The 26,251-nt window shown below is 49.0% G+C and overlaps 1 protein-coding gene across 2 annotated transcripts in view; it reads right to left on the minus strand.

Moving 5' to 3' along the window:
- TSPAN18 (tetraspanin 18) overlaps positions 1 to 21,819 on the minus strand; it is a 161,520-nt gene extending 139,701 nt beyond the window's left edge. For both annotated transcript variants that reach the window (XM_090267569.1, XM_090267568.1), the window contains exon 1: positions 21,541 to 21,819. The gene's annotated coding sequence lies outside the window, so the exon portion shown is untranslated. The remainder of the gene's footprint in view (positions 1 to 21,540) is intronic.
- Between the last annotated feature and the right edge of the window lie 4,432 nt (positions 21,820 to 26,251).

Consider the following 26,251-nt stretch of genomic DNA (forward strand, 5'->3'; position numbering starts at 1 on the left):
TGATGCACACACTGCTTGCTAAGCCTTTCTGTGAGACAGGGTGCCAAGCACTTTCTGTCAATTATCTCACTTGAGGTCTCACCACCACCCCACGGGAACAGCACTATCACTATCCCCATTCTACAACTGAGGAAATGGAAGCACAAGGAGTTAGCCTCAGGTCAGAGGTCTGAACAGTAAGAAGGGGATCTGAACCCCACGCAGTCCTGCTCTGAAGCTGCCTGCTTAACCACCCGGCCAGACACTGGCCTCCCATGAAGAAAAGGAAGAAATAAACATATCTGCTGGGCTGCCAGGGTCCGGCCGGGAGAAGGCCTTGTTCCCACCCACTCCCAGAACACACAGTGTGCTCGGAAGCCAAGCATAGACTTCGCCAGCCTTGAATTGAATTCACATGTGTCTCTTCCACACTTGTAGGTGGGGACCCGGTCTTCTCTGTTCTTGAACCTCCCATCACATTGGGATGGGGGCACAAGGGTGTTGGGCAAATGTCTTGGGACACCTCCCCACCTGTTCTGATAGCTAAACCTGTCTATGCCCTCTAAAAGCCAGGCTGGAATTAATAGTTCATTCCATCTTCCTTTGCCCACACAGGCACTACAGAACTGGTTTATTACCTAGATTATAAAGCAAAGGGGAGGCTGGCTTCAACAAAGTTGGGGTTTGGTGTGTTTGAAAGGGCCCCAGCCTCGGAACATGAGAAGTCAAGGGCTGTGCCTCTAAATCACTGCGTGACCTTGGGCAAGTCAGCAAGCCTCTCTGGGCCACAGCACCGTGCATTTAAAATGGGTAGGGGGCCCCACTGTGCTACGACACCCCAGATATTTTGCCAGCATCAATCTCATTTTGGCCGCTGGGGTATTTTACATGCAACAGGCAAGAAGCCTTCACCAGCGACCCACGCCTATTGATTCTCACTAAAGCACTTCATCTGGCAGGTCACTGTGGGCTAAATCTGTGCAGAAATTAGGTTTTAAGGGAGGACTACCATGTGACTTGAAAAACCAAATTGGGGAGCAGCAAAAGGGGGAATGTGGGGAGCAGGGAAAGATGCTTCATTTAAATCAAGCTCTCGAGAACCCTTACAAACCACTCCATCTGTGGGTTCACTCTGGTCACAATTTATTTATTTATTTTGGTCAATTACATTTTCCTAGATCTCCAAACACCTTCATACTCAGGCAGAGTTATTGGGTAAATACTGTGTTTCAAAAGCTTCCAAATAAAAAGCTCCATTTTCCTTGATTGAACAATAAATAATCCACCCAGCCTTTTACCTATGGCTGTGAGGAAGCAAGAGAGAGAATAATTGAGAAATATCATCCCCTAAGTAAGTGTCAATATTGAAAGACACGTCTCCAGGTGGTTAAGATCAATGGCCAAAAGAAACACAGGAGAGATCTCTTATAAAAATGGAAAATGATACTGCTAATGAAAATTACTCTAGCAAACGTGCTTGCTTCTGATCCCTAGGTGAGTTTCTGCCCCTTTGGGGAATCTCAGTTCCATTATCTGTCACCTCTTGGCCTGCTGAAAATGAGTTCCCCATGGGTTCCTTAAAAGCTACCAAAGTGGAGGGGAGGTAGGGCAAGGCAGACCCTATCCTGCTTCCTTGTGAAAGCTCCATTATATTTCATATTGGCTGCTCCATGTTGAACTTTCTTTGACTCCTATGGCTACAGGTAAGTTAAATGCCCCCAGACTAAATCACCCCAGTCCTTTTCACTTCCATACTTTGGATGCCCAAGACGGTACCTTGGTTAAGGAATCTCAGGGTATTCTAGTGGCCAAATGGTTTTTATCCCAAGACATCATGGCGACTCGTGTACAATGTCACTCTAACTCTGGGACAGGGTTCTCCATCTCAGGCAGCAAGCTCCTGTCCTTAGCAAAAGTGTCTTCCAAGACAAATCAGAAAGCCACAGTAAGAGCTAGCATGAACGGGAGCACTTACATTGTCCCAGGTGCCTTACTGCTCAGTCCTCACGCAACCTGGCCTAACAGGTATTAATCTTCTCTCCATTTTGCAGATGGAGAACCTCAGCACCAGAGGACTTGGGTAAGTGTCCAAGGCCACACAGCTCCTAAGCCAGAACTTAACCCCAGCAGCCTGATTCTTAATCACTGCCTAAAATCTCAAACCCCAGAAAACCCCCAAAATACCATGCTGGAAGGGAACTTGGGGATCACTGGTCCCTCTCCATTTTACAATCGGTGACTGAGGCCCAGCGAGGGTAAGGGACTCACCCAAGGTTCCAAATGAGATTGTGGCAGAGCAGGGTTAAAACTCAGGCTCCCATCTTGAAATCCCATTTCTTTCCACTCTACCTTGGCATCACTGGGCCACTCAGGACGGACAGCCTAATTTGGTGGTCAGACGCTTAGCTCCAGTACAGGCCACTGCTCAGATGCAGACCCAGCTCTGCCAAGGACACACTGTGTGACACACTCAGCCTCATCATGCCCCAGCTTCACCACCTCTAAAATGCGAATGATGGCAGCACTTAACCTGTAGGGCTGTTGCAAGGATTGAACATGACAGTGTATTCCCCTGTGGTGTGTTCTGAAAATTCTACCATCTCTGCCCTGGGGCAGGGCGAGAGGGAGTCACTGAATGCAATGAATCCTTTTGGTGGACTTGGGACAGAAAACATAGGGTCTCTAGGCTGAGTTCCACCACTGCTCCCCCATTGGCAGAGGCAAAATGACCACTGCCCCAGTTTCCCTAGTCACCTCTGCCAGGGACATCGGGAGGAAGAGGAATGAGACCAACTGAGACTGATGCTGTGTCTCAAGTCAAGAGTGAATCATCATCCTCTTGAACTTTCTGTTTTATCCTGACCTCAAGTTAATTTCTAGCTCAAAATAAAATGATGTCTCTTCAGTGCCAGGAAAAGGCTAAAAAGTAATTCTAGGTTGGCAAATAGTCTGCCTAATAAGGTCTGATCCACTCATTTGCAGAAAGGACCTTATCTTGAGCATCTGAGGTCCCGCATAAGAAAGTGATCCTCTCTCTAAATGTAAACTGATAATTTGGCCTCTGTTGGGAGGGAGGAAACTGAGACCCAGAGAGGTTGAGTGATTTGGCCCATGTCACACAGCCATGGAGCAGGTCAGTAAAAGAGATGAAGTGAGATCCAGGTCTCCTCACCTCAGGCCCTGCTGGGGAAGGGGCGGAGTGGGGGAGGTGGAAAGAAAAAGAGGAGTTTGAGTGTGAGTTTGACTGCACACATGTCTGAGTATGTGGACTTAAGAGACTGTGGGCCTCTGAGGTAGAAGGAAAAACATTTGGGCCATTTGAAGTTTCACCTGCACTTAAATTGAGTGAGAAGATGAGTGTGAACAAACATGAAGGTGGATGCATGAGCAAGATGGATGTGAGGGAAAGCAAGTAAATGAATGAGTGAGAGGAAATCCGAGGGCTGAAGAGAAAGAGAGAGCAAGGGGAGAAAAACATTTGGGCCATTTTCAAATTCCCACAGTTGAATAAATCAAAACAGATTGTTTTAAGACAAAGAGGCCATTTAAAACCACATCCTTTACCAAAGTTAGTCCCAAACGGCCCACTAGATGCTCTCTCCTAACCAATAACAATAGCAACAGTAATATGCAAAGTCATATTTAGGGTTCTTGAGCAGCAATGACGAGCCCGGTATGATTAATGCCCATTTTCCAGATAGGGCTATTGAGGCATGGAGAGAAGAAGTCACTTGGTCCCCACACCTCCCCACACAACTGGTTTCTGGGATAAGGAAGCCTGGAAGACAGCTAAGATCCAACCAGCAAGCTTTTTGTGGAAACACCATGGACCTGTGAACCATCCCCTTCAGACAGGGCTGCTCCTCGCTGTGAGCAGAATGAAGAAGGAAGGTACCAAGGAGCCGGGAGGGAACACAGCATGTTCCCAAGCACCAGCTGCCTCACAAGGCAAAGCAGATGCCCACCTGTGCAGCACCCCACCTGGCACCTGTCCCTGACTGGCCAGAGGAACACCCTGCCCTTCCATGCAAGCCAAGTTCTGGTGCACAGGGTGGGCCAGGGAGGAGGGCACTGCCAGAGCCCCAGAGAACTTCCATCTTGCACCCCAACATCAGCAAAAGGAGCACTGGGTCCAGGTGGCTATACATCAGTAACCATGAGTCTCCCCTCCAAATGGGCATGAGGGGACACCACCAGGCCAGCTGTGCTCTGCCATGCAGTCACAGCCAGCAGGCATGCTGTGCACTTTTGAATCTTAGTCTTGTCCTAACCCCAAAACAATCCTTTGAGGTAGGTGCTACTCTTCTCTTTACAAATGGGTAAACTGAGGCTTGGAGAGACTAAATACCTCATCCAAAGTCACCAAGATAGTAAGTTTAGGCAGAGTCAAGATTGAACCACAGCATGACCAGGAGACCTTTGCTCCTTCTAACTCATCTTTAAAGCCCTCACCTCTGGTGCAAGTTGGGAGTCCCAGAGGGCAGCATTTTGTTGTGAGTTTAAAATGCAAATCCCAACAAAGATCCTGAAGCAGAATGGGAGAGAGGCACACCCCAGTTAAAGGGGGCAGCTGCTGCTCATCCCCAGTCTATTCTTACCACACAGGGGTTTTATATATAGTAAACAAGCCCAGAGAAGGACAGTGCCTTACCCAGGGTCACACAGCAAAGCTATAGCAAAGCTGGAACATGAACCTACCTCCCATTCCTAGTCCAGGCCTCTTTCTCTCCACTCCGTGGGAACTCTCAAAACCAATTAGGAACCACTGGAAAAGCCAGAAATACGATGGTAACCTCATTCATCTCAAACCTATCACATTTGTTTTACTTCCTCCCCACTAAGTAGTAAAGAGTGGAAACAGCGCCCAGGCTGGCTGCAGGCTGGGACTCTTGGCTGCAGCCAAGAGCAGGCAAAAGGACGTTCTCACGCTGATCCCTGGCTACGAGTCAGAGATTTTCCCTAATGCAGCTCAGATCGGTGATCTGACATCGCTGCAAATTGCCCTCTTCCGAAGTGATGATACACACAAACCCAGGGAGGGGCTCCAATGTGAAGGTGTTTCCAACAGCAGCCCAGGAGGTCTCTGGTGTCTTACTGCTTTCCATCTTTATTAAAGTTTGCAGGAAAACTCACAAGGCATTTTACTGCAAATGAAAACCAAGCAATCTCACATTCTCCCTTCCACCAGGCCAGATGGCTCCTTCTTGTTCTTCGCCCCTCGCTGATGCTAGAAATTAAAAACAAAAAAAAACTAAAAGCTCCTTAACATCTGCAAATCTGCCTTTTGAGCCATTTTGAGCAAAATATGCCCAAAATTAGGTTCTCAGTCTGTTATAAGGGCATTTCTTCCCCAGGGCTGCTTTATCTTCACCTGTGAAGTCTCTTCATTCTGTGGAGTTTGTGGCTTCTGGGGTGGCAGAGGAAGGCACCCAGTACACCCCTCCACTTCCGGAATGGAAGGTACCCAGCATGCACCTCTACTTCCGGAAGTGAAGGCAGGTCTCCGGAAGTGGCTGTCATCTTTGGGGGACTTCTGGCTAGTCCTAGAGGTGGCAGAACTGATGTGACGTAAAAAGGCCCCAAGTACAATCCAAAACGTGAGGGTCTTCCTGGCTCCTGCGCATGTTTTCCCACGAGGCCTCCCCAACTTCTGGGGACTCTCTGTCTGTTCATGGCGGGGCACGATACCCAACAGAGGCCTCTCCGGCGCTGCGCTGTTACCTCGGGCTCCCACCAACTTGCGTGGCTGCTATCCAGTGCCACACAGAAGGAAAGGAAGCATGAAGACTTCACCAGTCCAAGGTTATACACACGAGAAAGTGGCAGGGCCAGAGCCCACCCGCGAGGCCTGACCCCAGGCCCCAGCTCTTAACCACTGCATCACCGGGCTCCCTTCCCATTACCCACTGAGCTGCCAGGACGGTCCTTGACCTAACCCTGTTGCTCCTCGCCTCACAGAGAGTCATCCATGGCCTTCAACACGGCATCTATTTCAGACACAGCCCTTGGTGACACCTGAAGGCAGGCAGAATCCATAAAAGCGCACCTGGTACACATACATGCATCATCAGCTCTTGAATTCTTTTTAGGGGGAAAAAGTGCCAACTCTGTTCACAGCCTCTGGTTAACTAACAGGAGACAAGAATACAAGTGAACTAAGATCACCGGCCACTCCTTACAGGATGCTCGTTAAGAACCATGTCTTCTGAGGAATCTCCATGTACCAAGGCATAGTTTAGTCTTGGGGCAGCCGCGCCAGGACCCGTAAGAAAGGGCCTCTGGCAGAGGGAGAGTTTGTATGGCAGGAAAAGAGGGTTACTGGGTGCTGGACAGGCCCTGTCCTCCATCACTGCATAGCAAGAGGACCACCTGAGTCATCCACCCAAGGGTACCTCTAGGGAAGACCAAGAGAAAGAAACTCTCTGTGTCCTCAGAGGGGGCCTGAGACTGGGAAGAAGCTTGGGAGATGAGAGGAGTGGGCAAGAGGGCCCAGCCTGAATATGCTCAGGGGCTTTAAAACCCAGAAAATCTCCATTATGCAGTGTTAGGCTGGATGGTTATACCATCTCTGGGTGAACCGTCCTCCACCTGAAATCTTCAGTGAAAGTCTAGTACGCACGGAAGAAGAAAAGAATGAATGAACACCTATACCAAGCAACACCAGAAGCCCCTTTCTGCATTCTATAGAGCTCAGAAGCCAAAAGCTCCTTAGAATGGAAAAGACCAGGCCTTTCCATGGTTCAGACAAACCTTTCCAATTTCACATGTGCCCCTCCACCAACTGGGTGATGTATGGAACTCCATTATTTCAGCAAAGCAGGTTTCCCCTCCATAAAATGGGGATTAAAAATCTCACCACAATCGGATTGCTGGGCATCAAATGAGGTTGTGTCTATGGGTCTAGCACACACATGGAGAAACTGTGCTGTGCTCCTGGAGAGAAAGGGAAAGAAACAGAGCCAACATGGTAGGTCACTTCACGCCCAGCACAAGGCTAGACACTTGATCTAGCCTTTGCTATCCTTTTTTTCCAAATGGAGAAACTGAGGTTCAGGATAAAAAATTTGCCAAATATCATGTGGCTGGTGAGGGGCATACCCAGATACCCAGAATTTGAACTCAGATCCGTGAGACTCAGAAAACAGAATTCTCACTTAACAGCCCCATTCAAATGCCATTTGGACTCTAGAGATGCCTTTAGATCTCTTCCCTCTTAGAAGAGCATTTAATTTTAATCCCATACATTTCTCACTAGCAGACACACATTGACTTTATGCACACAACTTTAACATATTATATTTATTATTGTTTTGTCAAAAAGACTGTATCAGTGAGATCTTTTCTTCCTTACATTCTTACACAAACATACGCATACCTCTCGACTAGTCAGAATAATGTTTTAATACTGCTTGGACTACTTAGAAACAAAAATTGCCCATTATTTAAATTCAATTACATAGCAACCAACCACCTTTTTAAAAGAATATTTTTATTTGAGCTCATTGTGCAGCAAATCATCATACGCTTTTTTTCTTCAAACTACTTCAAGAAGGAAAAATTATCAAATGAAAGGGAGGAAATGTTATGCATATCATCCCAGCTATTGAAAATAATACTGATGGATTTTCCTCCTTTGCTCTTAATTTATTTAAACAACACCCCTATTTCCATCAACAACCATGTCTGGCTTCCTGAGTGTTCCTAAGCACTCTGCTCCAAGGAATTCAAAGATTTTTGGTTACAGTTCCTGGTCAAGACTCCAAGGGGCAATTCTAGCATCAGAAAGAAACCCAGAGAGCAAGCAGCCTCACTCCCCAGTGTGCAGATGGAGATGACAGAAGTCCACAGCAGAAATGAGAGCAGTTCAAGCCAGAGCAGAACTAGGATCTAAACTCTGACTTTCTGGACCCCCAGTCCCGTGCTCTCCCCAGCACTTCAGCTGGGGAACAATGGGGACAGTAATTCACAGGATGGGTCTAGGCTGCAATCCAGCTCTCTCAGCACCTCCACCCCCACTCCTCCAATTCCATGGTTTTACCACATTCCCAGGCCTTGTGGGGCTCATCAGGCTCTGAGGATGGCACCCAGTGTTCCCATCTGGTCTCTGGGCTCAGAGGAGGGAAGGGCTGGGAAACTTCCACCTGTGGACCCCGCTGTAGCCCCAGCTATAGCCCCTCTGCAGCACCATGGTCAGCCTGCCATCTCGCTCAGCCTTTCACAACAAACAGGCAGCGGCCTCAGAGGTCGCTCTGTTTGCCTTGGCTCCCAGGCCTGCCTCCTCAGCAAGAAGCCACTAGAAAGGAAAATAAAACAACAGAAAGCCCTTTGATCTGCCAACAGGCAACCCAGGAGGAAGGTGGAGATGACCCTCTGTCATGACCTGCTGGCTTCCCTTTCCTAAGTTCTCTGCAAAGGGTCCCAAGGTTCTTTCACAGACCGTACCTGGCCTAGGCACCTGGAGATGAAAGGGTCAGTGACATCTGTGAGGACGAAGCAGGGATGGGCAGGGGCAGAAAGAGGCCAGTGAGGGTCGAGCAATTGTGGAAGAGAGGAGATAGCCATTGACCCAGCTGGCCTCTGCACACAGGTGGTCTCCACAGACTGTGGAGCACTGGGAAAGATGTGCATGTGTGGAAGACATTCCAGTCCATCACTAGGGAGTCAGACAAAGCGTCACAGCAACCCATGCAGGAATACTAGGCATCCATCATGAAAGGATGTGCTAAGTAAGAACTACGTGAGCTGTGCCTCTCCCATACCTTATGGTCCACCCTGGAGGCCCCTGCAGCCTCAGGAAACAGTTCTGTTCACTCTGGTAGCCCCTATTCAAGCCCCTCTTCTGTCTCTTGGCTGGAAGGCAGGCTGGAAGAATCTGATGTCCGTGTCCCCAGGAGCAGCCCTTGGCTCATGAGAGATGGAAGTTAGTGACCACTCGCTGGGAAGACTCTGAGGTGAACTCCACAAATAACTGGGAGGGTCCCTGATGGGAGGGAAGGAACCCCAGTTGCCCACAGAGGTGGGCAGCTCATTGGTGCACCTTTGATTGGCTTTCCTCCCCTCCCAGCCCACTCACCTCTCTGGGACCAGCATCATATCTAAACTATTTGCACCCAAATCCTTGCTCAGAGTCTGCTTTTGGAGACAACCAACTAAAACAGGACAGAAGTGTATGCGCTAATGCAGAACAAGTGAAAACTTGCAAGATGCAGGATAGAGCATCACCAGGTATATAAAATGAAGGGTGCTGGCTACACAGATGTGCTTGCCTACTGAGAGAACCACTTAAGGGAGACAGGTTGTCTCTGGGCTAGGAGACTGGGTTAAGGCTGAGAGTCAGGTTTCCACTGAATATGCTTTTTGTTCTACAGGTAACCCCGTATAACACAGTTGTTAGGTTCCTAACGAATGCTGTGTTATGCAAATCCGTGTTATACAAAAACAAAGAACTAGTACAAAAAGGGGGGTTAGGTTCCAAAAATTAAAAAAAACATACTATTTTTATAATTAAGAAGAATATCTTTATTAAAGCAATTTTCATCAAAAGTATTACATATTAATATGAATTAAGTAATGTTTTCTTCATCATCATTACTAAGCTCCATTAACCAAGTGCATTTTCTTTTTGATAAGATATCCTCATCCTCTGAACTTTCATCAGCATTATCTTGATTTCTATGCTCTACTTTTTGCAAAAAATCTGTTATTTTAGATTGCTTGCTTTAGCTGAGAGATATTCATAAATTTTGTTATACGGTGCTAAACACTTTTGAAGTTCTCTCTTAAACTTTGTGCTCCTTTCAGTATAAGGATCTGCATATAAGAAATATGACTAACTCTTCGGCTAAGTCTGGGCCTTTCTTTATGCTTTGTAGGATAAAATGATTAACTTCTTTGTTTTCATCACTGTTATCATCCCCTAAGTTATCTTGGCACATTCCAGATGCCACTTCCACCAAAATTGCTTCATCAGTTTCTTCTTCTACCAGCAACTCTCGAACATCTTCTGTAGTCATATTGTGTTAGAGCAAAACCGTGTTAAAGAAGTACCGTGTTATATGGGGGTTCCCCAATTCTCTAACCGTGTTTTAGAAGTACCATGTTATACAGGGAATACCTGTACTGCAATGTTTTCTGATTATTTTCTTCCTAAGCCTTCCACCCATAAAACATGGTTCTTTTCAAAGAGCTCCTGAGAATTGGAAAATCAAATAAATGCCCACTGTAGAGGGAGAAAACCCTGGGATCTGGGATCGGTAATCTCCCTCACTGTCTGGGATCCTCTCACTCACTTCCTTCCCATCCTGTCACTGCCTCCCTCTCAGCCCCAATGTAGGAAGGTAGGTAGGTCCCAATTCCCTCAAAGGTTTGGTAGCTGCCACTGAACAAGGGATTAACCCATTTCCTGTTTAGAAAAAGAACAGTGCAGCTCGCTGCCACTACTAAAAACAGAATGCTGTGAACAGAATGATGTCATTTGTTACCAAAGACTATCGATATACTAGAGCGATGCGAAAATAATAATAAAAGAAAGATGTTTCATGGGTAAGGTTAGGACTGTCATCTGCAAGTTACCTCAAGGTAAACGCTGCAGCCGCAAGTGCCTCCAGTGAATATTCTTGGAGCAAATAGGAAATGGGATAAGAGCTGGGAGGGAGAAAAGGGCCAGTTGAGAGGCCTCTGGGACCTCTGGATCCTGATTTCCTCCCTGGCTGTTAAGACACAGCTGGCTCCAGTGGGGAAGACTCTAGTATCCCGCAGAAGAGCAAGACCAGAAACCAACCATCTAATGTTTGAGGGTGGCTCCGGGGTTCAGACCACCTACATTTGTATCTGCTTATCAGTTATGTGATCTTAGGCAAAAGACTTAACCTCTCTGTGCCCCAGTTTCCTCAACCATAAAATGGGAATAATCATAGTACCAAGTTAGAAGACATTATAGGCTGAATTGTGCTTCCCCAGAAAGTCAAAGCCCTAACCCACTACCTCTGAAATGTAACTGTATTTGGAGATAGGGCCTCTAAAGGGGTAATTACGATAAAATAAAGCTTTAGGGAAGGCACAAATCTAATCTAACTGATAGTCTTATAAGAAGAGAGGACCTAGACACCCAGGAGATGCCAGGGATGACCACACACAGAAGAACGAACATGTGAGCCAGAAGAGACCGCAGAAGAAACCAAACCTGCTAGCACCTTGATCATGAACTTGTAGCCTCCAAAACTGTGAGAAAATAAATTTGACATGGGTTAATTTATTTAATCCTCACAACTCAATAAATTAGGTATTATTTTTAGTCCCTTTTATGGATGAGGAAAATAGGCACAGAGGGACTAAGTGATTTGCCCAAGGCTTTGGAGCTGATGAGTGGTAAAGCTGGGACTGTTAGGCATTCTACTGGTTAAGATCAGACTTGTAAGTACCTGGCACACAGCAAGTGACCAATACATGTTAGCCATGCTCATTACCCAGAACAACCTGGAAAAGACTGGGCTGCAGAGGAGAAAATGAAGGGAGGTGCCTCTGAACACCTGCCAGGTACCTGGGATACAGGGATGAGCAAAGACAGACAGGGTCCCTGCCCTCTGGGACTTACACTAAAGTGAAGGAGATAGACATTAAATAATCACACAGATAAGTCAACAATCACCCATTAATGAGGGTATGATGGAGAAATCAGAGTTAATAAGTGGAGATTTGACTAAATCAGCAGTCAAGGAGGACTTCCCGAATGTGGTGAGACAGGGACTGGGATCCAAAGGATGAAGAGCTAGGTAGCTAAAGAGGGAAGAGGAAGCATTTCAGGAAATTTTGGGAAGAGCATATAGAGTGGCCCTGTCGGGGTGGAGGCAGGAGAAGGAAGCAAAGTAGCAGGTGGGCAGGAACAGGCTTGGATGGGGGAGGGGGCAGAGGCTTCAGGAAAGTCTTTTGAACACAAGTGAGAATCCACTGAAGAGTTTCCTTCCAGGCAGCTAACATGATCATGTTACACAGCAGATGTTTTCCCTAACGAAAGTGTGTAAGTTGAACTTTGGTAAATCGAATTTTATTTTTAAGGCAGTAGGGATCAACGGGAGTCTGAGAGTTCATTTGTCTGTAAATTGAATGAGGACCCTCTGACCCAGCTGGCATTTTATAGATCTGGGCTGCCTCGAGTGAGGTACACCTGTTAGGTAATAACCCTGGAGAAGGACTGGCCTTCCTTCCGTGTGTCAGAGTGTGGGGCAGTGTCTCTTCTGGCCCTGTCCGCCTGTTCCCACACAAGTCGTGGGAAAAGCCCACACCGCAAATGCGGCTCTCCCCACTGGGCCACCACACAGCCTGTTTCCTGTGGCAACCAAAATCTTCCAGGCTCCCCTTCCCCAGCTTTTCCTCATCCTCCAAGCTTCCACTTGTCCTTTACTTCATGGGGAGGCCCGCGCTGCCCCCATCCCCACAAGTAAGAACCTTCTCTGAATTTATATGGTGCCCTGGGGCTCCTCACTGGGTTGGTTTCCAGTAGTATTCCCAGATAAGAGGAAGAGACTTTGGTGCATAGCAAGGATGTGATTTCAAAGAAGCTGTTAATAAGAATTCAATCATTCATTCACGCATTCATTCAGCATGTACGGACTGAGCATCTATTCCACCCCAGGCACTGAGGTACCCCCTGCAGGTTCCATGGAAAACAAAACAGACAGGTCTCTTCCCTCATTCCATTGAAGGAAAAAGATAATAAATAAAATAAGAAGACTAATTCTAACTCATTGACTAGTTTTGAAGTGCCGCATTCAATCCTAAGAGAAACATTTATGCATTTTAAGCTCATTTTATCTTCGTAAAACCCAATGAGGTAAAATGGTGGCACAGAGAAATAATTCGTCAAAGGTCAAGAAACGTGGCTGAACTGGGATTTGAACCCAGGCTTTATGTTTAGAAGCCACCCTCCTAATCCTCAATGGCATGGTGCCTTTTCTGCTTTTGTTACCTGCGCATGAGGCTGCATGTCTGAATGAACCCTCAGCCTCCACCTCTGAGCCCGCAAACCCTCCTGGGCCTCCCTCGGGATGGGCTGTGGAGCTGGGAGCCATCTGTTTTCCCTCCTGGGCCCTCTCCTTATGCAGAGATGCCCAGATGCTGCCCCTGGAGGGGGAAGCCTAATCTGCAAAAGTCACGGTGATTTCCAGTGCTAAAGGTGAGCCCAGGATAAATAGCAAGCAAGAACAATTCATCTCAACCAGAGTCTCAACTTGAGAGGAGATGGAAATAGCAGACAACTCCAGAAGACACGTTGAAAGACTGTAAATGGTGCCTTTCATACAGTCCTTTCAAATCATTATTTCTGGAAAACATTTTACCTTCAATTGGTTACAATTCATATACGTTGCTGTTTCCCGAGCCCAGACTGAACACCCAGCACCTTTCCAGTCTACAATTGACCAATGTTTAGCTGTGTGCAAAGCATGTTGGATGCAGACATTTAACTCCTTTCATGCTTATAACCAGGGCACGAGGTGGGTATAAATCCCTACTTTATGGATAAGAAAACTAAAATGAACAGAGATTAACTTACCAATCATTTATTAGTTGTATTAGGGTATACGAACTTGGGCAAATTACTTATCCTCTTTGGGTTGGTTTTCTTGGTTGTGAAATGGGGCAATAACAGTACCCACCTGTTATGAGTTGAACTGTAAACCCAAGAAAGACATGCTGAAGATCTAGCCCCTGGTACTTGTGAATATGACCTTATTTGAGATAGGGTCTTTGCAGATGTAATCTACTAAAGATGAGATCATTAGGCCCTCGTCCAATATGACTGATGTCCTCATAAGAGGAAAGACAAGCACAAGTGGAACGATGCCATGTGATGACAGAGGAAGGGACTGGTGTGTTCACAAGCCAAGGAACACCAAGAACTGCCAATAGCCATCAGAAGCTAGGAAGGAGCAAGGAGGGGCCCTCCTCTCGAGCCCTGCCAACGCCTCGTTTTGGACTTCTAACCTCCAGAACTGTGAGAGAATAAACGTGTGTTGTGTTAAGCCCCCAGTCTGTGGCACTTTGTTACAGCAGCTCTAGGAAACCAATGCACCACCTCCTGAGGCTAGCGGGCTGGTCCAAAGCTCTACCCCAACTATTTCAGGTGGGAGGGCTGCAGAAGCTGAGGTCTGGGGGCAGGGGGGAATGAGACCTGTGGTAGCTGACTTACAGGCTCAACTGACTAGCATGCCTTCCCGTGATTCTCAGAGAAGCTGGGTGTCAACAGGGCCTCCCTAGTGTCTTGGCAGTAGCTGCGGTGGAAGGTCACCCACCCTCTGCGGTGTTCCCAGGAACAACTGTCCACCATAACCAGGGGGGCAATGGGTGACCTTAGGACCATCCTCTCCCAAAGACCTCTCCACTCTGGTTTCCAGCCCACCAGCTACTTCTGTGGGGTCCTTTCAGGGGGACAGCTAATCTCCCTTATTCCGGAGGTATTTGTGTATTGGCTGGAGAAGTACCTCATTCCCCTGGGTGCTAAGAACCCACAGCAGACGAGTGCCGTGCCCTGGACGGGTCCTGCTGGAGGGAGCCCTGACTCTCAGGCACCACGTGGTGGTGGGGCGGTTCCCCCAGGAGCCAAGGTGCACTTGGCCAGCAAGTGCGCTGCAATCTGTCACAGCCTTGGAGGCAGCAGCACGGAGGGGGTCTCTCCCAGCAGCACCCCCGGGCCCTGAGCCCACAGTGGTAATTACACATGAAAAGATGGGCCTAAATCCAAGGGCCAGAACTCCAAATTCTTCTCTTATTTCAAATAGAAGCCTTATTAGTTCAACATGAGAGCTCAGCCTGAAGCCATGGGGGATGGGAGCCCAGTGCCTCTTTGTCCAACATGATATGGGTGGGGGTGCAGGGCTGCCTCTAGCCTCCCCTCAGCACTGGTCTCTTTCCAAAGCATGTCTTCTTTCTTACTCAAGAGGGAGAAGAAAGATATGCAAACATGCTGACCTACTATGTGCCAGGCACTTGATTAGCTTTACAGCTTTCCCTTATTCTTCCCATTTTGCAGAGGAGCACACTGAGGCTCAGAGAGATGAACAAGTGCTAAGTGGAAGGGTCAGGATTCAAACCTAGGTCTGGCCATCTTACCGTCCACAGAGAAACAGGCTGGAGAGCCTCATCAGACCCCCTCTCCCTCTCTGCCCAACACTGTATAGGCCAGCATGGGGCTGCATAGATGGGACAGGTAACACAGCTAACCTTGTTTATCAGTTGGGAGGTACCCCAAAGCCTGAATGCACACAGCAGTTCCCAAAGCAGTACACGTGGGACCCAAATTCCTATGGTTTTCACAATGAGTATCAAAAACTACAGTTTATCTCACCTCATGACATATGCTTCTCCCCCAGCTTCCAGATAGTTCCTGCAGCCTCCCCCCCAACCCTATCTCTTCCTGCCCCTGCACACGCAGAAGATGAATACAGAAACTCCACACCATTTGGGTGGGGGAGGGCAAGATAGGAGCAAAAGAAGGTTATAGAAGGTTCACTAAGCCAAAGAAGGCCATAGGGTCAATGGGCTGAAGGTCAAGGGCATGGCTTAGTGCCCTTGCTGTATATTCATTCACTTGCCAGTCCCTTGACCTCTTCACTCCAGTGTGTTATGGGTACTATAGCATCTGCCCATGTACACAGAGATCATTTCCATGTAGCAGTCTGTAATCTATAAACAGTAATGTATATCAGGGGTTATTAAGGAGAGGAAGCCTCCATGGTGGGTTTTTTGGGTTTTTTTTTTTTTTTAATATTTAGAGGGGGAAGGGAGGGAGATAAATATAGAAGTGAAAAAAACATTGAGGGGTTGCCTCTTGTATATGCCCCAACTGGGGACTGAACCCATAACCCAGGCATGTGTCGTGACGAGAATTGAACCAGTGACCTTTCACTTTGCAAGATTACACCCAACCAACTGAGCCACACTGGTCAGGACAGAAGCATCCATGTTTCAAGGACTAAATACCAGGCCTATGCTAGAAGCTTTAAAGATATCATCTCAATTAATCTTCTATTCAGGAAATGGAAATGCAGGAAGCTAGCGCTCAGCAAACATCCACTAGTTTCCTTACATTCTCAGCCTCCCTTGCAGCAGGTTGGGGGCCAGGTGACAGTTATAACCAATGTACTGGAGCTGAAGTGATGTGGGTCACCTCCTGGCTGAAGCAGTTGAGTGTTAAGTGTGCCTTTTCCGTCTCTCTTCCCCATCTGCAGTAACTGTGGATGCCACATAATCCAGAGGGTGCAGCCACAAAGATGGCGGAGTTACTATCGGCCTGGGTCCCTGAGTAACCATGTGGAGCAGAGAGCCACGTGAGATGAATAATGGGAGCAAGAATTAAACCTGCCGTGTTAAGCCACTGAGAGTTTGGGGTCACGTGCTGTGGCAGCTAGTGTACTTAGCTTAACAGTATCATTGTTGCCATTATTCTAATTTTTCACAGATAAGGAGACCAAAGCCATATAATCGGGAAGTGGCAGAAATAAGATTCAAATGCAGATTTGTGACTCCAACACACAACCTCTTTAAATCACAACCTTTTGTTGCTTAATAAGATCATTCTCCTCTTGGAGGTAGTCTTGCCAAAAAAAAAAAAAAAAAAAAAGACTCCTACCCCTCCTTGTCCCCAGGATGGCTCAGCAATCAATCCAGGATGAAAAAAGGGAATCTTGTAAAGCATTCTGAGCCTGGAAGATGATCAAAGTAGGAAGGGGGGCTGACTGAATCTCAGGGATATCTTCCCTGGGGCTTTGGGGCTCACAGGAGGTTTTGATACAAGAGGAAAGATTACATAGTAGTTTAGAGCACGAGATGGGGAATCAGATGAGCCTAGGAGCACATCCCAGTCCCACTACTTACTCTCTTGACTTTTCTGAGCTTTATTTTCTAATCTGTAAAATGGGGACAGCATCTGAACCAGCCGTGACTGGGGAGGTGAGAAGAAGCACTCTTTAGCCGCTGGCTGACAGTGAGCACTCTCCAGGTGTCTGCCACCATGGAGATCAGCACTGAGATGACTCAGAGCACCAGCCTTGCTGGAGGGGACCCAGGCAGTGGTACAGCCCGGGGAGGCTGCCCCAGCCAGGATGGCAGATAGAGCTCAGAACCTCAGACTGCAGACCTGACCCAGCCCACGTCCCTGCAAAACACCCAGGGGCAGAACACAGAGAGAGAAGCAAGGCCGGCCAGACATAATGCAACATAGCAGAGGAGCCAGGATATTTTAAAGTCCTGAGTGTCTTCCAGGAGGACGGCCTTTTATTCGGGTGAATCTGGGGGTTGTGTATCAGCTTAAACTCATTATCTGCACATATGGTCTTCGTACTCTGGTTCAGGGTGGGAAACAAAGGGTGGAAGAGAAAGGATGGGCAAATACGAGCTGATGAAATATCATCCCTCAAGTGCCAGAAACTGGGATATTTTCAGTGACGTCAAACTGGGCTTCCTGCCACAAGGATAGGGCTATCGTGAGAATACTCACAAGATTTTAACTCAGAAGTCCTCAGTGAAGCAGTGAAAGAAAGAAAAACAAAAAAAGCAATTTATTTTATGTATTCCTGTCTTCTATCCCCAAAGCGGACACACATGTACACACTGTGCTTCAGAAGATCAGAGCTGGAAAGGATCAAAGCTGATCCCCCCATTTCACAGTAACAATAATAATAATGATGAGGAGGATGATGACGACTATGATAATGATACCTACTGAGCATTTACCATGTGACACTGTGCTAAGTGTTTTTATACGATTCATTGACAATTCACAACAATCTGATGAGGTATTATTAGTCCCATTTTACGTATCAGGAAACTGAGGCACCAGAGATTGAATAGCCTAGTATTGCAGAGCTAATAACTAGGAGAAAGCTAACATTCCAACTCAAGCAACCTAACCCCCATGCAATGCTGTCTTTACAGAAACAGGGAAACTGAAGCTCAGAGAGGTGCAGTGACTCACTTGAGCTCACACAGCTCCGTTTGTAACAGAATTAAGGCTAGAACACAAGTGTTCCTAACTCCTGGTTTGGTGGCCTTTCCACTCCATCCTGCTGCTTCTCAGTGTTTACACACACGCACACAATGGTGAACATGCTTCTGCTCATCTCCGAGCTGCTGAAGTCACTAATGAAAGCAGCAGTGTGGGGTGCAGACAAGGGGTAAGGGTGGGACCTTAAGATAAGCACCAAGATGAAAGACCTGCTTTGCCAGCTGCAAACACTGGGGGCCCATCATCTCACTTTCTTATTTTAATAAGTGTTTCATTATCTGCTCCCACTCCCTCGATCAGAGCGCTGATGCGGGTCCAAGGTGCCAGTCTGTGCAGCAGGAGGAGCCCAAGCTGGCAGGTTTGTTCAATGGCATCAGGTTGCAGAAATACCCACTCAACCCATCATCTGCTCCTGGGGGGAAGGGGGCTGCCAAAGTGCTGGTTTCCAAGGCCCCTCCCTTTGCTGTGTCCCAGCTGAGCATGAACAAATGTTCCTGATTTTCTTCTCAACGGCTGATGAAACAGGCCAGAAGAGCAGCTCTCTGGAAAGAGGGGTCCCTAAAAGGGACAGCCCAGCCAAGGAAGGGGAGAGAGTGAGCACCTGACAGGCATCAGGAGAGAAGCAGTGTGTGAACCCACAGACAGATATGGGGCTCCTGGCAGGCACCCACATTACCCCTCTACCAAAAACTGATGGAAGCCAGAAGCCTAATACACTTTGCTGTGTAGGGTGGGGCAGAGCGAGGCAAGACAGCCTGGAGAGGTGCCCTCCGCTGGACTGAATACAGAGCAGGGCTCCCTAGCACCCTAAAAGGTTAGACTCGTCTGACTTTAAGTTGCAAAGCCTCTCAGATCTCCTGGGCCAGCACCCTCACTTCACAAGCTGGGAAAGCAGGTTCAAGAATGAGTGGGGAAGTGACTTGCCCAAGGTGATACTGATGATCCAGAAGAGGTGGCTCTTGGATATGCCGTTTCCTCCCTTCCTGACCCCCTTCACAAACCCCTGCCATCAGCCCTTGTTTTGATACCTCTGGGCACACCTGTCCCTGCCCAGCACCCTGTCCTCCAGCCCACCCCTCGGACCACTAAAACCTCATTCAGTAACTCACAGAGCTATTTCCAAGCTCACATGGGACTTTTTACCGGGGAGGGGGACACTTTGGATCAATCCACAGTGTCCTAACTCCAACTCCAGATGGACGTCTGCCGCTAGAAAAGGCCCTGGAACTTTCAATGATGCACTGCCATTTTGACCCCAGGTGGCGTAGGACACCGCCAAGAGTCAGGCATTGGAAATGTATCCTGGGACCGGGCAACAAGGATGCAGAGTGACCAAGACTTGAAATATTGCTGAATCGAGCTCTCGAAGTTTTCCAGGGAGCAGTTTGAGTCCACACATGATATGCTAAGTCCAAACATGGGGTCTCAGTTCCCGCTTCTCTTCAGGACATGTGGGAAGGGGTGGGGCAGTGCAGAGAGAATGAGTGGGACTCGGGAACTGCCAACCCTCTGGGGCCCTGTACGCACATCCAGGTTCCAAGGGCAGGGCTGGCTGTTCCAGGCAGGCTTCCCGCCTCAGAGAAACAAGAGTCACTATAAACAAAGCAAAAAAAAAAAAAAAAAAAAAAAAAAAAAACCCTTTTGTTTTCTGGCCCCATGGAATGTCTTGAAGACACATCCAGAAACAGAGGCTCCTCCACCCTTTCCTCTGTCTCTCCTCTTCTCTTCTCCTCAAAATAAGTCATGCCCATCTTTCTTGATGGCCAGTCCGTCCTACAGCATGGGTGGGCTACATGGAAAGCAAGAATCTCAACTCTCTTTCAGCCCCCACCCCCCGTTTCCATCACCTTTGCAGGGGACACAAGAGGGGGAACTTCCTGATGAACATACAGTTTCTAGCCAAGAGAAGGATGAAAACTCCCACCATCTTTGATTTGCTCATTTGTACTAACTTGCAGTGCAGGGAGGAGGGAGGGAATTAGGGAGAAAGATGAGGTAACAGTCCCTTCAGTGTCCCTTCAATGTTGAACAGCCCCCCACATGACAAAGTAGACACTCCTAGCAGATGCCAGAAGCTGCCTTGCTTCCCGAGTACTCAGCAGGGACACACAGACTCAACACGCAGGGTCCCTGAGGTCAGACAAGCGTCTCCACCAGTAATAGTGAAATGACCGATGAAGGCAGTCTGTAGACCACAGATTGGGGCTCTTCTGGACTGCTGAGAAAATCACACTTGAGCCTTGACTGCTCAAGTCTTTGAGGGTCCCCAATCACCCCCACCCTGTGCCTCCCCCTTTATTTGTGTCCAGAAAGCGTGGATAGGAGGGCATGTGATATGCCAGAGGACCCTCACCCACCCACAAGCAGGCGAGGATCTGGCCAGATCCAGGGAACAAAGGTACAACTTCTACAGAAAGGGTGCATTCAGAGGTTTGAGTTTCTCTCCAAACAAACCTCTAAAAGTTAATTTTCCCATTCACTTTTCTCCACACCAATTTGCTGTTAGTGTACCGTTTCTCTCGTTTTTATTTTGCTGGAGGTGACTTTTCATTCACCAAGACAACCTGCCAATCATCCCCTTCCCCAAGAAAAACCAGCCCCTGACAGTCAAGCTTCCCAGCACAGGGTGCAGTTACAACTGAGGCACCCCAGCCTCACACTCGAGCCTGTCCCCGAGTCCGGCTGTGCGGCGGGGTGCTCCTCTGGGAGGGGTCCCGCGTGTGCCGGAGGGTCTGTGGTTGTCCTGGGTGTCTGTACATTTGTCTCCAAAGAACCAGGACTCGCCTTTCTAATGGGTGAAAGGGCCAGGGAAGGGCGCCCCCTGGCGGGAGCCAAATCACCTCAATCCAGCCGTGTCCCAAAGCAGGGGTGAACCCACCCGAGCCCGCCAGCCCTACAAGCGGACTCCCACTACACCCCCTAAATCTGGACATAACCGAGCTTCGGATCCACCGAGAACCCCCACAGAATCTCTGCTTTCCCAAACCGCACACATCGTGTAGGGGATCAAGGGGCCCCCGAAGGAACGGGTGGAGCCCCCGCTCCGCCTCCTTGCTGGGGACCCCGAAGGCGGCAGGCCCTCGGTGCCCCTGCTGTGCCCAGAAATCTGCCCAGCCCGGATTTTCGCTCCTAATCCTCAGTTCCCACCTGCCCTTCTACAGAGTGGCGTGGCGCGCACACCTTCCCTCTGGGCGCAGCCTTCACTGAGACCCCAACCTCGTAACCACACCTGCCACCCTCCTCCATTCTCCTGGCGCCCCCCAGTCACCCACCCAGAGGTCCCAGAGCTGCCTGGCGCTGCACCTGTCCGCGGGGAAGTCCCAGTCCTAGGCGGATTCGGAGCAGGATTAGAGACGAGCACGTCTTCCCTGCCTACTACCCATGCCAGTAAGTAAAACTTGGTTCCAGGGCTTCCCCGGGACCGTCCTGGGATCCTCCTAATTCCAACCCCATCCTACCCACAGAGCCCAACAGTCTCCCGGGGGAAGCGCGCATGGAGTCTCCAAGTCCCTGGGCGCAGCGGCGGGACGCACTGAGTAAAATGAAGGTGCAGAACCCCTTACCTTTCAGCTGCAGCTGCAGCGGCGGGACCCCGGGCCAACTCCAGCCGCGGGGGAAACTTTCCCCGGGCAGACAGGCGCGCTCGCAACTTGCTGGGCGCCTGCTGGCTTCCTGGCGGCGGCGTGTCCGGGGACCCGCTGGCTCGAGGCGGCGGCGGCTGTGCTCGCTCGGGGCTCGGGGCTCGCGGCTCGCGGCTTGGGGCTCTAGGCCGAGGCTCGGGCGGCCTCGCGCGGCTCCGCTGTGGATCGCTCCACGCTGCGTCCGCCCCGCAGCCTGGAGCCCGGGAGATGCCGGTGGCAGCTGCAGCCGTCGCCTGCCCGTCCCCGGGCCCCACCTCCCAACCACCGCTCCGTCCCTCCCTCTCTCCCTTGCTCCCTCCCCTCCCCAAACCTCCTCCCCTTCAGTCTCCAGTCGCCGCCGCCGCCGCCGCCGCTGCTGCCTTGGCGGCCGCCTTGAAACAACGTCTGCTCCCGTGGGCTGCCCCTCGCCTCCTCCCTGCCTTGCTCTCTGCCTTTAGTCCAGCATCCAGGCCTTGCTCAGGGGGGCACTGGGGCCAACTTCTGTCCTTCTCCTCTTCCTTCGCCCCATGCCTGCCTCCCCCTTCTGCTTATGGGCCCACTTCCGTTGGAGAAGTGGGCAGAGTGGCACGCTGGACCTCTGGAACGTTTATTCCAGGGAAACTCTACACTGCCTCCTGGACCGCCTGCAGGGCTGGAGGGGGTGACCCCTCCATCCAGACCTTGCTCCTTAGTTTCAATGCCCTGAGAGTACCTGCGGAAAGCCAGGGGAACTCACCCTCCCTGCGCTGCTCTTACATTGTGGCAGATAATAGAGGCCACTGGGGCAGTTGCAGCAGGGAGGTGCCTGACCCCAGACCAGATGCAAATGACTTGATTGCAAGAGGCCAGATCTGTGTCTCCAACCTCAGGACTGTCTTTTCATCTTTGTACTTCTGCCACAGCCTCACACCCCATGCTCGGCCCCCTGACACATGACTTCACTGAGACATTTAACCTCTGAACCTCTTCTGTAAAGCAGCTACGCACTCCACTTGCCTCAGACAAAGTGGGCAAGCAAGCAGATCAAAGTAGACAGCCCAAGTGAAAGTGTTTACTAAACCCTAGATGAGAAAGGCTCATGTTGTCCATTCCTCTTCCCTGGGCAGCTTCTTCTCCTTTTTTTTTTTTTTTTTGAGTCCCCTCGCTGAAGCTTTCTTACCCAGTGTTTGCTGGCCCTAGACACTCAGGCACGCACAAGCTCTGCAGGAGGCCCCTTGGTCAACTGATTCGCCCTGAGGAGCGAGTGACTGACTGATAGGCGCTGAACCTACTTCAGTCTTGGGTATGACTGTTGGTGATGTCAGGGCAGAGTTTTAAGGGGCAGGAAGTCGCTGCCTTTCCTTGCCCACATTCCAGGAAAAGCATGCAACCCTCTCAGGACTTTGGGGATGTCTGGTCCTGTCAGCCATTTCACTGAGTCATTGGGTAAATTGAGAAGGGGTCAATAGAGTAGAGATGAAGTTGGGAGGGAAAAAAAAAAAAAGGATCTGTAGTTTTTAAAGGGACCCAGAGTGAGAGCAATGCTTCAACCAAGAGAAAGAAATCTCTAATAATGCAAGTTCTGTAACACAAGGATGGGAAAATGCTAAAGGACCTCAGGCTCCACACTCACCCCTTTAGCTGCCAAAACAGGGTTGAGGGAGAGGCTGACCCTTTGAGCTGAGAAACCCCACAGGCCCTGCGTTTGTGGAATGCCGTTGGAAGAGGCCATCTGTGTGGGCCTTCTTGGACACGAGGCGCCACATAAATTTAAAGAGGGAAAAAGCATGGACCTACAGGAGGGTGCTGGGGCCTGGGAGGTGGAGGCCAGAGAGAGCAGGAGGGAGGGAGGGTGGGAGTTTCTGAGGGTCTGGGGGAAAGGTTGAAGCATGCAGAAGGGAGTGGGGGGAGAGAATGCAAGGAGATGGGGACCCAACAGGCCAACTGGACATCCAGCTGGGAATATAGCTCCAGTTCCAAGTCCAAGTTCCCCAGACCTCAGCCATTCCCCTGCCGCCATCGAGATTCTGGCCATATCTGCACACCAGATAGAAACATTTGTTTAACAGCTTTCTTTAAATCACTTCTTGTATTGTTATTGTTTTACTTAAATGTGCTTGTTTTTACAAAGAAATGTTATATCATTACCATAAATGGAAAACCAGCATCACATTACTATAAATAGAAGGTAACTGTAAAAATAAATACAATGACAATAAAAGTGTTATTAAATTCTAACAATGTATATTTAACCACAATTTTTAAAAATTCCAACAAGATACTACTGCCTACAGAAGGTGCTGAGCTGATGCCCACTCTCTACTGGAAAGGAAGGTTAGTAAGGGCTAAAAGGGTGTTAAAAACACAGCAACAAACTGTGTCTTTAACACCATATTGTGACCAAAAGGATTGAAAGAGAACTGGAAAGGGACTTTCTACCCTTAATTGCTGGGGAAGTCAGTCCGGGTTCTGAAAGACCATGGATGCATGACCTTAAATCTCCTTGAAGGCCTCTGATATCCTGCCATTGGGAAACATGATTCTAACTGTATTAGGCAAGATGTCCTATTTGCCAAAAGTTAGAAACTGCAAGAGTTTAGTCCTGGGCAAGAGAAGGTGATCACTATTGCAGAGAGCGGGCCTCCCTCACAGAGGGCGACCTTGGGGAAGCCCCTCCTTTCTCTGGCCTGTGTCTCCACCTGTACAACGAGGAGCAATGGACAAATGGCCCATTTGTCTAGGATCCCTTTTGCTATTCACTGATAAAAGCAAGAAAGGAACAGAAGTTGTGACTTGTAGGGAAACCGAGGAGAAGGGATGGGGAGGGGAGGGACTGGGAAAGGGAAAAAACAGGAGCAGGGCATGAACAGGGTCAGTAGGCCTTGGGGACAGGGGTGGTGGTGGTGAAGGTGGTGTTAAGGCCACACTGTTTACTGATTGGAGTCTAGGTTGTCAGAAATCCAGAAGTGGCCTGGCGCACAAGGTTCTAGACTCCCCAGTTGCCCATTCTGGAAGGAACCTTGTGACAATTCATTGTAATCCAACCACCTCATTTTACAGATGGGGACACTGAGGAAGGAACACAGACTGGATCTTAGTCATGTCAGAAAGCTGGATGTGAACTGAGGCCTTGTGATTCCCAGGCCATGGGCCTTTCAACTCCCTTGGTATTTGGGGGTCTAGTAGAAACTGTTCTTTTAAAAATGCTCACCTTTCCTCCAAGGGGCTCTTAGACTTGGCTTTGGCAGGCTCCTGGAAGAAACCTTGAATTGGTCTGAAAGCCCCAAACTCACCAGGGTGTGGCCAGTGCTGAGCAGCCCAGTCACTGGGCACAGGACACCTGGGGTGAGCACCCATACACTGGCATCCTGGGGGCACCAATGCAGAGCAAAGAGCCGCAAACCAGGAATCCACAGGCCAGAAGGCTAACACCCTTCCCTTGCTGGGCCTCAGTGGCCCCATCTGTAAAATGAGACATTTGGTTTCCAGTTGGGCTGGCAGTTCCTGATCCCAGGTACCCAAGGATATCAGAGAGGGAGGGAAATCTCCCTCCCTGCTTTGGCCAGAAGCAGTTTACCTTTCCAACCATTTTGTGTGATGGTGTCCCACAGCGACTTCAAAGAGAAAGTGCCCTTCCCCTAAAAAGAATTTAAAATCACTTGCAGGGATGACCTTTTACTCTTAACGTTTACAAATTTATGGCTGATTAGACTGTGAGTTTCTCAAGGGGTGTTGGGAGGCACCTTGATCCAGCCACTTAAACACTCTGAGGCTTGGTTGAGGGATTTGTAAAACAGGGATCATAACCACACCTCTGGCATTGGGTGGCTGTGACAGTCTCACAGAAAGCTTTCGGCACAGTTCCCGGCACAGGATAAAGGTGAGCCTGACCAGCGTAAATGTATGGCTGGATGATACCAGACTGACCAGATCTTCTCCCCAAGAGACATCTGGACATTATAACATAGCTTTTCCAAGGCAGGCTGCATTTAAAATATTTAATCATTGCCTTCCTGAATTTTTTCTGAATGATCTCTTTTTATATGTATTTTGCTATCGTTTCCCCCAAAATTAAAATGACGTTCATTAAAAGTACAACTGAGTGAGATTGAATCTGTTTATCATTGCAATGATTTTCAGAGAAATAAATTTGCCAATCCTAACACTGTCCTTGAGGGGTTTGAAGAATATGGTCCTGATCCTCCAAGGCCTGGACCAGTTGTAGGCATGCCCCCTCTTTCTCTCTTTTTTCACCCCAAGGAGACACTTAAAGGCCATGGCCAGCCTCTCTGCGTGTTTTCAGCAAAAGGCCCAAGGGCCTGCCTGCCAAGGTCCTCCTCCACCCCCAGGAATGCTGCTGGCTGGCAGCTGGAAGAAAGGGATGGTGCTCACTTCCTCCCCCATCCCTCTACAGGAAGAGAGTAGGTTCTGGGTGTCTGTGCTGGCAGGCGGGAGGAGTGGGGAGCCAGGGCCCAGCTTCTGCTGGGTGCTGGTAGCCTGGCTTTCCAGAAAGCAGAGCCTGGGGAATAGATGCTGCCAGATAAAGTGACTGCTGAACTTCCATTATCCACCTTTATTTCCTGTATTAACTGACAGTAAATAACAAAACACTAAAAACTACCATTCATAGAATGCTTACGTGGGTAGAAGCTCAGGTTGTGAAGTTAGATAAACC

Source organism: Furipterus horrens, unplaced genomic scaffold (genome assembly GCF_987537825.1).
Source record: "Furipterus horrens unplaced genomic scaffold, mFurHor1.1.pri manual_scaffold_2, whole genome shotgun sequence".
Classification (NCBI taxonomy): domain Eukaryota; kingdom Metazoa; phylum Chordata; class Mammalia; order Chiroptera; family Furipteridae; genus Furipterus; species Furipterus horrens.